Below are 12328 nucleotides of genomic sequence, written 5' to 3'. Positions count from 1 at the left end.
AGTTCTGGTAAACCCAGTGACTACTGTGAATAGGGCAGTTGGAGTCCAGGGAAGACTGGAGGACGTCCAGGAGAGACTGGATGACAGCTGGGAAAGACCACACTGGGCGTGGGCAACTAGTTATCCAACCCACTGGTCCCTCATTAGAGGGACACCCAACCCTAACTACGAAGAATCGCAAGAAGCAACAACCCGTGGGCCCTCCGAGAGGCGGGATGAAAGATGGGCCCAACAGGATGGACTACACGGTGACGACGGCAACGGAAACAGACTACGAGAACACCAGAACTCCAGGAAATGAGGAGAAGATCTTCCGAAAGTGTGCATGTGGATGGGAGAAAGTGACCACGTACAGAGGCGTCCGAATCCACCAGGGGAAAGCGAAGTGTGGCCAGAATGGCCAATAGCAACCTTGCACTGCGACAGCAGGTGAGACAAGAGGGACCAAAAGCCAGGGCAAAAACCACAGAGCCAATGGACCCAACGTTGCTGGAGGCATGAGAGTGACAGAGGAAGAAGGTCCACTGGTGGAGAACGAGCCCTTACGTGAGCATGAAGACCCAGTCCTCACCACCTCAGACAGAACAGAGCCAAACGCAGAGACTAAGATACCAGCCAGAAGAAGTAAGATCAAGTGGCCAAAGTCAAGCGAAGTAGAGACATGGCGCGCACTGGATGCAGACCTGATCAAGACCCTAGAGGAATCACTGCATGGAGGGGTGGAGGCTAAGCTCAATCTGATTGGGGACATCATATACCAGACCTGTAAGGACAGGTTTGGCGAGTTTGTCCCCAGACAGAGGACCACCATAAGAGAGAAGGAGAGAAAAGGAAATCCTCCAGCTGGTGCAGAGGCGTCGGCAACTCCGCAAGAACTGGAGAAAGGCAACACAAGCAGAGAAAGAAGGGCTGAAAGCCCTCTGGGAGGAGGTCAGGAAAAGACTTGCGGGGCTTCGCAGAGCTGAACGTATTCGGAAACGCAACAGGCGGAAGGAAAAAGAGCGAGCTAGTTTCTTCAAGGATCCCTTTAAGCATGCCAGACAGCTGCTGGAGGAAAAGAAGAGTGGCAAGCTTGAAACCACCAGGGAGCTGTTGGAACAACATATCGGAGAACAGTACAGTGATCCGCAAAGGAGCATCCCCCTAGGAACACCAGGATATGTACCTCAGCCCGCACAGCCAACATTGGACTGTGAGGAGGAAGCATAGCCCTAAACAGAAGCCCCGTGTACACCGTCAACCCGTTCACATCTCTAACCGTTTTTCCCCACTCGACGATACACTCGCCGAGGATCAAACTCTGGTTATTGGCGACTCTGTTTTGAGAAATGTGAAGTTAGCGACACCAGCAACCATTGTCAATTGTCTTCCGGGGGCCAGAGCAGGCGACATCGAAGGACATTTGAAATTGCTGGCTAAGGCTAAGCGTAAATTTGGTAAGATTGTAATTCACGTCGGCAGTAATGACACCCGGTTACGCCAATCGGAGGTCACTAAAATTAACATTAAATCGGTGTGTAACTTTGCAAAAACAATGTCGGACGCTGTTGTTTTCTCTGGGCCCCTCCCCAATCGGACCGGGAGTGACATGTTTAGCCGCATGTTCTCCTTGAATTGCTGGCTGTCTGAGTGGTGTCCAAAAAATGAGGTGGGCTTCATTGATAATTGGCAAAGCTTCTGGGGAAAACCTGGTCTTGTTAGGAGAGACGGCATCCATCCCACTTTGGATGGAGCAGCTCTCATTTCTAGAAATCTGGCCAATTTTCTTGGATCCTCCAAACTGTGACTGTCCAGCGTTGGGACCAGGAGGCAGAGCTGTGGTCTTATACACCTCTCTGCAGCTTCTCTCCCCCTGCCATCCCCTCATTACCCCATCCCCGTAGAGACGGTGCCTGCTCCCAGACCACCAATAACCAGCAAAAATCTATTTAAGCATAAAAATTCAAAAAGAAAAAATAATATAGCACCTTCAATTGCACCACAGACTAAAACAGTTAAATGTGGTCTATTAAACATTAGGTCTCTCTCTTCTAAGTCCCTGTTGGTAAATGATATAATAATTGATCAACGTATTGATTTATTCTGCCTAACAGAAACCTGGTTACAGCAAGATGAATATGTTAGTTTAAATGAGTCAACACCCCCGAGTCACACTAACTGTCAGAATGCTCGTAGCACGGGCCGTGGCGGAGGATTAGCAGCAATCTTCCATTCCAGCTTATTAATTAATCAAAAACCTAGACAGAGCTTTAATTCATTTGAAAGCTGTCTCTTAGTCTTGTCCATCCAAATTGGAAGTCCCAAAAACCAGTTTTATTTGTTATTATCTATCGTCCACCTGGTCGTTACTGTGAGTTTCTCTGTGAATTTTCAGACCTTTTGTCTGACTTAGTGCTTAGCTCAGATAAGATAATTATAGTGGGCGATTTTAACATCCACACAGATGCTGAGAATGACAGCCTCAACACTGCATTTAATCTGTTATTAGACTCTAACGGCTTTGCTCAAAAAGTAAATGAGTCCACCCACCACTTTAATCATATCTTAGATCTTGTTCTGACTTATGGTATGGAAATAGAAGACTTAACAGTATTCCCTGAAAACTCCCTTCTGTCTGATCATTTTTTAATAACATTTACATTTACCCTGATGGACTACCCTGCAGTGGGGAATAAGTTTCATTACACTAGAAGTCTTTCAGAAAGCGCTGTAAGTAGGTTTAAGGATATGATTCCTTCTTTATGTTCTCTAATGTCATATACCAACACAGAGCAGAGTAGCTACCTAAACTCTGTAAGGGAGTTAGAGTATCTCGTCAATAGTTTTACATCCTCTTTGAAGACAACTTTGGATGCTGTAGCTCCTCTAAAAAAGAGAGCTTTAAATCAGAAGTGCCTGACTCCGTGGTATAACTCACAAACTCGTAGCTTAAAGCAGATAACCCGTAAGTTGGAGAGGAAATGGCGTCTCACTAATTTAGATCTTCACTTAGCCTGGAAAAAGAGTTTGTTGCTCTATAAAAAAGCCCTCTGTAAAGCTAGGACATCTTTCTACTCATCACTAATTGAAGAAAATAAGAATAACCCCAGGTTTCTTTTCAGCACTGTAGCCAGGCTGACAAAGAGTCAGAGCTCTATTGAGCTGAGTATTCCATTAACTTTAACTAGTAATGACTTCATGACTTTCTTTGCTAACAAAATTTTGACTATTAGAGAAAAAATTACTCATAACCATCCCAAAGATGTATCGTTATCTTTGGCTGCTTCAGTGATGCCGGTATTTGGTTAGACTCTTTCTCTCCGATTGTTCTGTCTGAGTTATTTTCATTAGTTACTTCATCCAAACCATCAACATGTTTATTAGACCCCATTCCTGCCAGGCTGCTCAAGGAAGCCCTACCATTATTTAATGCTTCGATCTTAAATATGATCAATCTATCTTTGTTAGTTGGTTATGTACCACAGGCCTTTAAGGTGGCAGTAATTAAACCATTGCTTAAAAAGCCATCACTTGACCCAGCTATCTTAGCTAATTATAGGCCAATCTCCAACCTTCCTTTTCTCTCAAGAATCTTGAGAGGGTAGTTGTAAAACAGCTAACTGATCACCTGCAGAGGAATGGTCTATTTGAAGAGTTTCAGTCAGGTTTTAGAATTCATCATAGTACAGAAACAGCATTAGTGAAGGTTACAAATGATCTTCTTATGGCTTCGGACAGTGGACTTATCTCTGTGCTTGTTCTGTTGGACCTCAGTGCTGCTTTTGATACTGTTGACCATAAAATTTTATTACAGAGATTAGAGCATGTCATAGGTATTAAAGGCACTGCGCTGCGGTGGTTTGAATCATATTTGTCTAATAGATTACAGTTTGTTCATGTAAATGGGGAATCTTCTTCACAGACTAAAGTTAATTATGGAGTTCCACAAGGTTCTGTGCTAGGACCAATTTTATTCACTTTATACATGCTTCCCTTAGGCAGTATTATTAGACGGTATTGCTTAAATTTTCATTGTTACGCAGATGATACCCAGCTTTATCTATCCATGAAGCCAGAGGATACACACCAATTAGCTAAACTGCAGGATTGTCTTACAGACATAAAGACATGGATGACCTCTAATTTCCTGCTTTTAAACTCAGATAAAACTGAAGTTATTGTACTTGGCCCCACAAATCTTAGAAGCATGGTGTCTAACCAGATCGTTACTCTGGATGGCATTTTCCTGATCTCTAGTAATACTGTGAGAAATCTTGGAGTCATTTTTGATCAGGATATGTCATTCAAAGCGCATATTAAACAAATATGTAGGACTGCCTTTTTGCATTTACGCAATATCTCTAAAATCAGAAAGGTCTTGTCTCAGAGTGATGCTGAAAAACTAATTCATGCATTTATTTCCTCTAGGCTGGACTATTGTAATTCATTATTATCAGGTTGTCCTAAAAGTTCCCTAAAAAGCCTTCAGTTGGTTCAGAATGCTGCAGCTAGAGTACTGACGGGGACTAGCAGGAGAGAGCATATCTCACCCGTGTTGGCCTCTCTTCATTGGCTTCCTGTTAATTCTAGAATAGAATTTAAAATTCTTCTTCTTACTTATAAGGTTTTGAATAATCAGGTCCCATCTTATCTTAGGGACCTCGTAGTACCATATTACCCCATTAGAGCGCTTCGCTCTCAGACTGCAGGCTTACTTGTAGTTCCTAGGGTTTGTAAGAGTAGAATGGGAGGCAGAGCCTTCAGCTTTCAGGCTCCTCTCCTGTGGAACCAGCTCCCAATTCAGATCAGGGAGACAGATACCCTCTCTACTTTTAAGATTAGGCTTAAAACTTTCCTTTTCGCTAAGGCTTATAGTTAGGGCTGGATTGGGTGACCCTGGACCATCCCTTGGTTATGCTGCTTTAGACGTAGATTGTGGGGGGGTTCCCATGATGCACTGTTTCTTTCTCTTTTTGCTCCGTATGCATCACTCTGCATTTAATCATTAGTGATCGATCTCTGCCCCCCTTCACGGCATGTCTTTTTCCTGTTTTTTTCCCTCAGCCCCAACCAGTCTCAGCAGAAGACTGCCCCCCAAGAGGGAAAAGACCGACCTGCACGTCATCTGGCTCGACCTTGCAAATGCGTATGGATCAGTCCCGCATCAGCTGATCAACTACGCTATGGACTTCTTCCACATGCCCACCTGTGTTAAGAACTTGGTAGCACAGTACTTTAACAACCTGCAGATGCGCTTCTGTGCAGGACTTCACCACTGGGTGGCAGCGGTTGGAAATTGGAATTGCGATGGGATGTGCCATTTCTCCCATTCTGTTTGTTGCGGCATTTGAGATAATTCTCATTGGTGCTAGGCAAATGGTGGGAGGCATCAAGCTACCAACTGGTCAAAGGCTTCCCCCACTAAGGAGCTACATAGATGACATCACCACCCTCCTTCAGACAGCAGCATGTACATCAAGACTGCTGAAGAGGATGGATGAGCTGATGTCATGGGCAAGAATGATCAACCCACCCGGAAACTGAACATTCTTTGAATGTTCATTGAACGTTTGCAAACATGGCATGAACATATGAACAAAGAATGACAGGTAATGTTTGCATGCAAACATTCAATGAACATTATACAAACATTCACAAACATCATATGAACAGTTGAACCAGAATATTAAATGAACATTTGTAGAATGTTTGCATGCAAACATTACCTGTCCTCATTCTTTGTTCATATGATGTTCGTGCAATGTTCCTGCTCAATATATCTACAATTTGTGATTTTTCCTATTGAGAACTAAAATGACGTAAAACAAACTTTATAAAGGTTTTAAAATTCAACAGGTTTTATTCAAATAGTAACTTGCAATGTATTCATGGAATTCATATATAAAATCAATAATGCAGAAACTTTTGAAATCACTTACAGATTTAATGATGGAGTTCATCTTTACAGAATTAAACATCATGCTCAAATATAAAGCACATAAAATGAAAAATTTTCAACTTTACAGAAGATTTCTTACATGGCATACCACCGACACTACTCCAAAAGATGTTCAGACAAAAGAATAAATCTTCGAGAAATAATAATGAAACCTAAAAAAAAAAAATAATTAATCTATTGATCTACAACCAACTACACATTTTAGGAGCAAAAATAAATTCAGCTTACATCTACATACAGTTAATAATACTTTGATATTTAAGAGCAAAACTGTGGACAGTTTTAAAACACTCAAATTCCCTGAGAAAATTCTTATGAAAAAATAATAGAGTTTTTAATCACAGATTTGAAGACTCAGTATGACAGTCAGATATGACAAGGCAATTTGCTGAACACATTTTTAAGAGCGAAACAGAACAGTTTAACACAAACACATTACAATCAATAAATTTCCTGAGGAAATTCACATGACAAAACACTAAGTTTTTATCACATAGAAGTACAGACAGATACGACAATTGAACACAATTTTTAAAGCAAAATTGAACAGTTTTAACACAAACATTACAATTTCCTGAGGAAATTCATGATAAAAAAATACATAAATATTAAAAAATTAATTTAAATTAATGTTTGATCACCAGAGAAAAGGTTTCTCAGGAAGTAAAATTAAATTTTATCAAAAATATTCCATGTACAAGGCAAATTAAATGCTGCTGCCAATCTGCTTATAAGCTTTGATATTATGAAATATAAACACAATGCTAAAATACCCTCAGCCGTATGAGGATTGTCTTCTTAATAATTAATTGGTATCGCAGTGCAGTGTGTGTATATATATATATATATATATATATATATATATATATATATATATACATACACACACATATACATATATACATACACACACACACACTTTATTGTGTTATCTGTGTATCTCTAATATATTTGCCTCTGTTTATATTGGTGTTGTAGGATAAACTCAATGACATTTTAATGGCATCCAAAGGAGATCATGCGTGTGCACATGCATGAGCTTCTGAAAAATGTGGAAGTTACCATCGACTGCAGGATGTGTGCACACTGATGTCTGCGAGATGTCTTGTGTTATCAGGTTGTGAAAACAGCGTTTTCCGTTTTCTAAGTGTTTTTCAGTAGCTTTACATAATATATGATAGACATGTTAGATTTACACGGAAATTAATCTGTTTCGTAGCAGATTCTGCCATGTTGCATTAGTGCATTAGCAGCCAGAGAGAGACCAGACGTCACGGTGCCTCTCTACTGTGACTGGGTGTCGCCCGCCCCCCCCGTCCCCAAAAGACAGATTTGCAAGATTGTTAGTTTCTCAAACCTGTAATCTGGGTCAGGAAGAAGTTCAGGATGGTCCCGTCTATACTTCTGCTTGGATAGGACATCTTCGGATTATGGCACAATTGTAGAAATGATGATTGATGTGATATTTATTGCAGCCTCCATAACAACTCTGTAAATTTGTGGCACGTCCCTGGCAAGGCTGCCGTTGACGGTTCCTGACTTGCCCTGATTGCTGAAGCACTGCCAAAGATAAACAGGAGCCGTAGCGTACAAGCAGCCCCTGACAATGCTTGTTACCATATTCTTCCCTTGTTCCATTCCAGGGGTGTATGCAGTCAAGGCATTGATTAGGGCATTCCTCTGGTGCCTGGTTCCCTTGTCCTCACCATCAAGTCTGCCATTAGCACTCTTGAGCTGCAAGTTGAACATTTCCATTGTTAGTCATAAGCAATTATATCAAATATATACTTTCCTGTTCAGATACTGTATAATTTGAGTGGCATGGTCATAACTGGTATTCAACTCAACTCCTTATAGGACAGACCCTCTATTTTTAACAAGCTGTTTACGAGGTCTATTAGAAAAGTATCTGACATTATTTTTTTCAAAAACCTTATGGATTTGAATCACGTGTGATTACATCAGACATGCTTGAACCCTCGAGGGCATGCAAGAGTTTTTTCACGCCTGTCGGTTACGTCATTCGCCTGTGGGCAGTCTGAGTGAGGAGTTGCCCACCCTCTCGTCGATTTTTTCATTGTTTAGGAATGGCTCAGAGACTGCTGCTTTGTTTGATCAAAATTTTTTCAAAACTGTAAGGCACAACTGAGTGGACACCATTCGATAAATTCAGCTGGTTTTCGGTAAAAATTTTAACGGCTGATGAGAGATTTTGGTCTGGTAGTGTCGCTTTAAGGACGGCCCACGGCGCCTGACGGTGATCTGCGCTTCGAGGCGGCAGCGTCTCGCCGTTTCAAGTTGAAAACTTCCACATTTCAGGCTCTGTTGACCCAGGAAGTCGTCAGAGAACAGAGAACTTTCAGAAGAAGTCGACATGAGGAGTTTATTCAGACATTCCATTGTTAACGGACATTTTGTAATGAAAGAACGTGCGGGCAGAGTCGCATGTCGGGCCGGACCCGAACTCGGGGGGTCGCGACAGGAAAAACACCTCCGTTGGAAACCTTAACGGGCAAGTTGGAACATGCCCAAGCTGTTAAACAATGTCTCAGTTACTCACTTGTTGAAAGCCATCAAAAGCCGCCTGAATTTTACAAATGGTTTTCAACACGGAGGTGTTTTTCCTGTCACGGCGCACACAGATTCGCCGAGTCGTCACACAAACAACTCGGCAAATTTGCGCGCACGTCTTTCATTAAAAAATGTCCTTAAACAGTGGAATGTCCGCATAAAGTCCTCATGCCAGCCTCTTCTGAATCTTCTCTGTTCTCTCACGACGTCAACGGTGAATTAAGCCTTAAATTAGGATGTTTTCAGGTCAAAACAGGCCGACGACGGCGCCTGGAAGCGCTGCATGACGTCCCGCTCCGTGGGAAGTCCTTACAGCGACAGAAACACCCCATAATCTCTCATCAGCCGTTAAACTTTTCACCGAAAACCAGCTAAATTTCTCGAATAGTGTCCACTCGGATATTCCTCACAGGTCCAGAAAAAATTTTGATAAAGCAATGCACGCCGTCTTGAGCAGCGTGTGAAACAAAGGAATTCAGCCGAGAGGGCTGAACCACATCTCACTCAAGGCCTGCCCACAGGGAAATGACGCACCCGACACGCGTGAAAAAACTCACGCATGCGCACGAGGGTTCAAGCATGATTGGTGTAATCGCACGTCATTCAAATCCATATAGTTAAAAAAATAAATAAATAAAAGTGTCGGTTTCTTATCTAATAGACCTCGTATTTGCTTGCAGAATTTTTCTCAGGTTAGTTATCAGCGAGGTATACCACACAGGTGAAAGCAGATCAGACAAAAATGATTAATCCTCTGTACCCAACGCTATTTGTGTAAAGGGCCTTTCACAATGCATGCTTTGGAAGTGTCAGAGGCATCACAAATCGGTCTAAAAAGCATTATTTTCAATGAAACACAGCTTTTTACAGGCGTTAGAAGTGTCGCGTCAAAAGCTGAGCTAAACAGATGCTTCTACCAGGAGTGTGCGCATTCCTGCTTGTCAACAGAATGACATTCAAAGTTCAACCCAATCCAACTTTTGGCGCTCTGAACTGTGACAAAGCTTCGCACTGTCCAATAGAAACGTGTTGGGTCCAAACATGGAAGACTCCTGGCAGAAACCACTGACCTCTACAAAACAGACACGTGTCACAGGACTGCTCATTTATACAGAGCAGTTTTCTGAAGAAAAATCCTTGCAAATGTTTAACCCCAAAATTAATTTGATTGTGAAATCAAATTGCTATATTAAAGCTTTTTCTTGGTTCATCGACACATATACAACATGGCGATCATTCAGCTTTCTTCTGGGGAAAAAAAAAAAAAAAAAAAAAAATCAGTGAAAATCTCAGCCCCCCTGCTGCATGCGTCGCGTCAGGGCGTAGGGAGGCGTTGACACAACGTGACTGACAACACATTGGGAGTTGTTGCCTGACGCATATAAAGCATGCAATGTGAAAGGCCCTTTAGTTGCTAGTTTCCATAAATACAGCATGTCTATAATACACTGTGAAAAAAAAAAGAAAAAAAAAAAAGGCAAAACATTATTGAAGTGAAGAGGACCTAACAAACAGAAAACATTAACTCACTTCTTTGAGTGACTTTACTGGAAGCCCCATTACTTCCAGGCACTGCTTGTAATTGGTTCAAGCCCACACTTCTGGTTTAGCTGGCCAACCTTCGGATAATCGTGTCAGCAGCGTCCACATTGTTCTCTCTCCTGGTATGTCTGGGAACCCACACTTTCAGGGATGGTCCAAGGATGTAGTGCATCAACTTTGTCATTCAGCTGTTCGATACTGTGAATGATGTCAGTCTGCTTCTCCTGGAACACAAAATGTATATAGATCCACATGTTACAACCTTAATACAGAAGTTCCCACTTTTTTTTTTTTTATTAAATCCTATGCTTCACAAATGATTAAGCCAATGCTGTTGACCTTTCATCATGAGCACGGACAAATCTGTGAATGATTGGGGAGCTATGGGGAAAAAACAAAAACAAAAACAAAAAAAAACTTGAAAGATCTTGACAAGGCCCTGGCGGGGTCTGGTGGTTGTCCCCCAGAAAAATGTGAAATCTCAAATGCATTCTGGTGCTTACTCAGGTCTATTCCAAAAGAAACTCCAAAAATTATTTTTTTTGTTGGCACAGGTCAGTTTTTCCACCCTAGATAAGGTGGAAACCTCAGTAGTACAGCATAGAAGTCCTTATGTTTCAAGTGTATGGTACCACAGACAGTATGCACACACTATGCAAATGAAACATTATGCAAGGGACACAGAATTTTTTTATATAAGAAATTCTGAAACTTTATATTAGCAATAAATAAATATGTTTGAGTAACAGGGCCTGTAAATTATTTCTTTAAGGAAGGAAAGTTAGCATATACAACTTCATTACTGACAGATTTTACTCTATTTTCAAATTATATCCCAAACAGAACAAAGTATTTCTTGCCAGAAATGTTTTAATATTTTGCTTGCTGAACATGAATTTTAGAATCTACTGGCACAAGACACTATACAATCTTATTTAACCATTATAGTACAAACCTCTGCATAATCGGGCTGATGTGAATCAACTGCAGGCAGACGCTCAACCCACTGATCAGATGGAGGATTCACTGATTCAACAGCTATTATGGCAGCCGGCGTGGTTGCTGTTGGGGGGAAACAAGCATCCAAAAATATTATCACAAGCTTATCTTCATAAAGTCTCTTTCTGGGCACTGACATGACTTAAACTTCAAATGCGTCAACACCTAATAACAGACAGCATATATTTTAGTCATGTTTTAGTCAAAATATTAATTAGGCCTGTGCCTCTCTGTGGCTAACGTTAGCTACATGCTAGTCAAAAATGTGTTGGTTTGGGTCCCATTAATCTATGGCTGGCATAATCAAGCTTCAAGGAAGTTTTGTTATTTCTGGCTAAAACGAATTTGTGCTCACATCAGGTTCCGTTACCTTCTTTTGATAGTCACAACGTCGATATCACGGCACAAAGGCCCAGCCATTTGAAGCTAGTTGCTACCTCATGGGTACCTATGTGGTGGTTCTTTGTGAGGAATCCCAGTCGACGAACGTCCAGCGTTAGTCTCCTCTTCTGCTCTCAGTGGTCTCTTAATCACAGTATAGAGACTGAACAGGCGAATTAACTTGTGGAACACAAACTTTTATTTGCTAAAACAGAACGGAGTTGAGTGCTGTAACTCAGCTAAGTCTTCTTCTTCTGCTGTTAAACAGCGGGTTTTAACCCAACTCGGTGCACTACTGCCACCAACTGGTTCGTGAGCAGCACTGCAAGCAACTGTGAAGCAGCAAGCATATTGTTAACAAAATAATTTAATAGTAAATAGATCTATGTACAAAAACTACTTGAAATAAAATGAATTCATTTGAATTGTATCCTCTGATACTGTTGGTCAAACATGTTTTAAAATAAAGCACTATAGTGTTTCAGACGTTCTGACCCAATTATTACAGTAGTTTTGTGATAAACCTGCTCTGGCTTTACCTTTAACCATGAAGGAACCAAACACTTACGCTAGAAATTTGTTAACTTAATTGGCAATACATGAATGTATAATGTGATTACAGGAAATTATACACAATGATCACTGATGCTTTTTTATTTATTTTTTATTTTTACCAGAATGACTATGTTGCATTTTACATACAGAAATGATTGTATCCAGGTGTTACAAATATATTGTGTACAATGTACATGTTTTACCCTGGATAATTATAATATCATGCCTCACTGCAAACATGAATTAAGCAGCTGATATTAAAGGAATCAGAAAGCAAGAAATATGTTGTAACAATTATGTGGTAACAATTCCCACCAAACACTGTTCGACTGTGACATGAAG

At 41.1% G+C, this 12328-nt stretch overlaps 1 long non-coding RNA gene across 1 annotated transcript; it reads right to left on the bottom strand.

The window, feature by feature from the left end:
* Positions 1–10224: 10224 nt before the first annotated feature.
* LOC117515081 lies at positions 10225–11625 on the bottom strand. Its single transcript, XR_004562039.1, has 3 exons — positions 11421–11625; positions 11007–11113; positions 10225–10275 (listed from the first exon to the last, which is right to left on the bottom strand). It is a non-coding gene; the product is annotated as an uncharacterized LOC117515081 (long non-coding RNA).
* Positions 11626–12328: the final 703 nt, after the last annotated feature.

Source organism: Thalassophryne amazonica, chromosome 8, assembly GCF_902500255.1.
Source record: "Thalassophryne amazonica chromosome 8, fThaAma1.1, whole genome shotgun sequence".
Taxonomy (NCBI): domain Eukaryota; kingdom Metazoa; phylum Chordata; class Actinopteri; order Batrachoidiformes; family Batrachoididae; genus Thalassophryne; species Thalassophryne amazonica.
The sequence above is the reverse complement of the archived record's forward strand: the minus strand, read 5'-3'. Positions and strand labels throughout refer to the sequence as shown.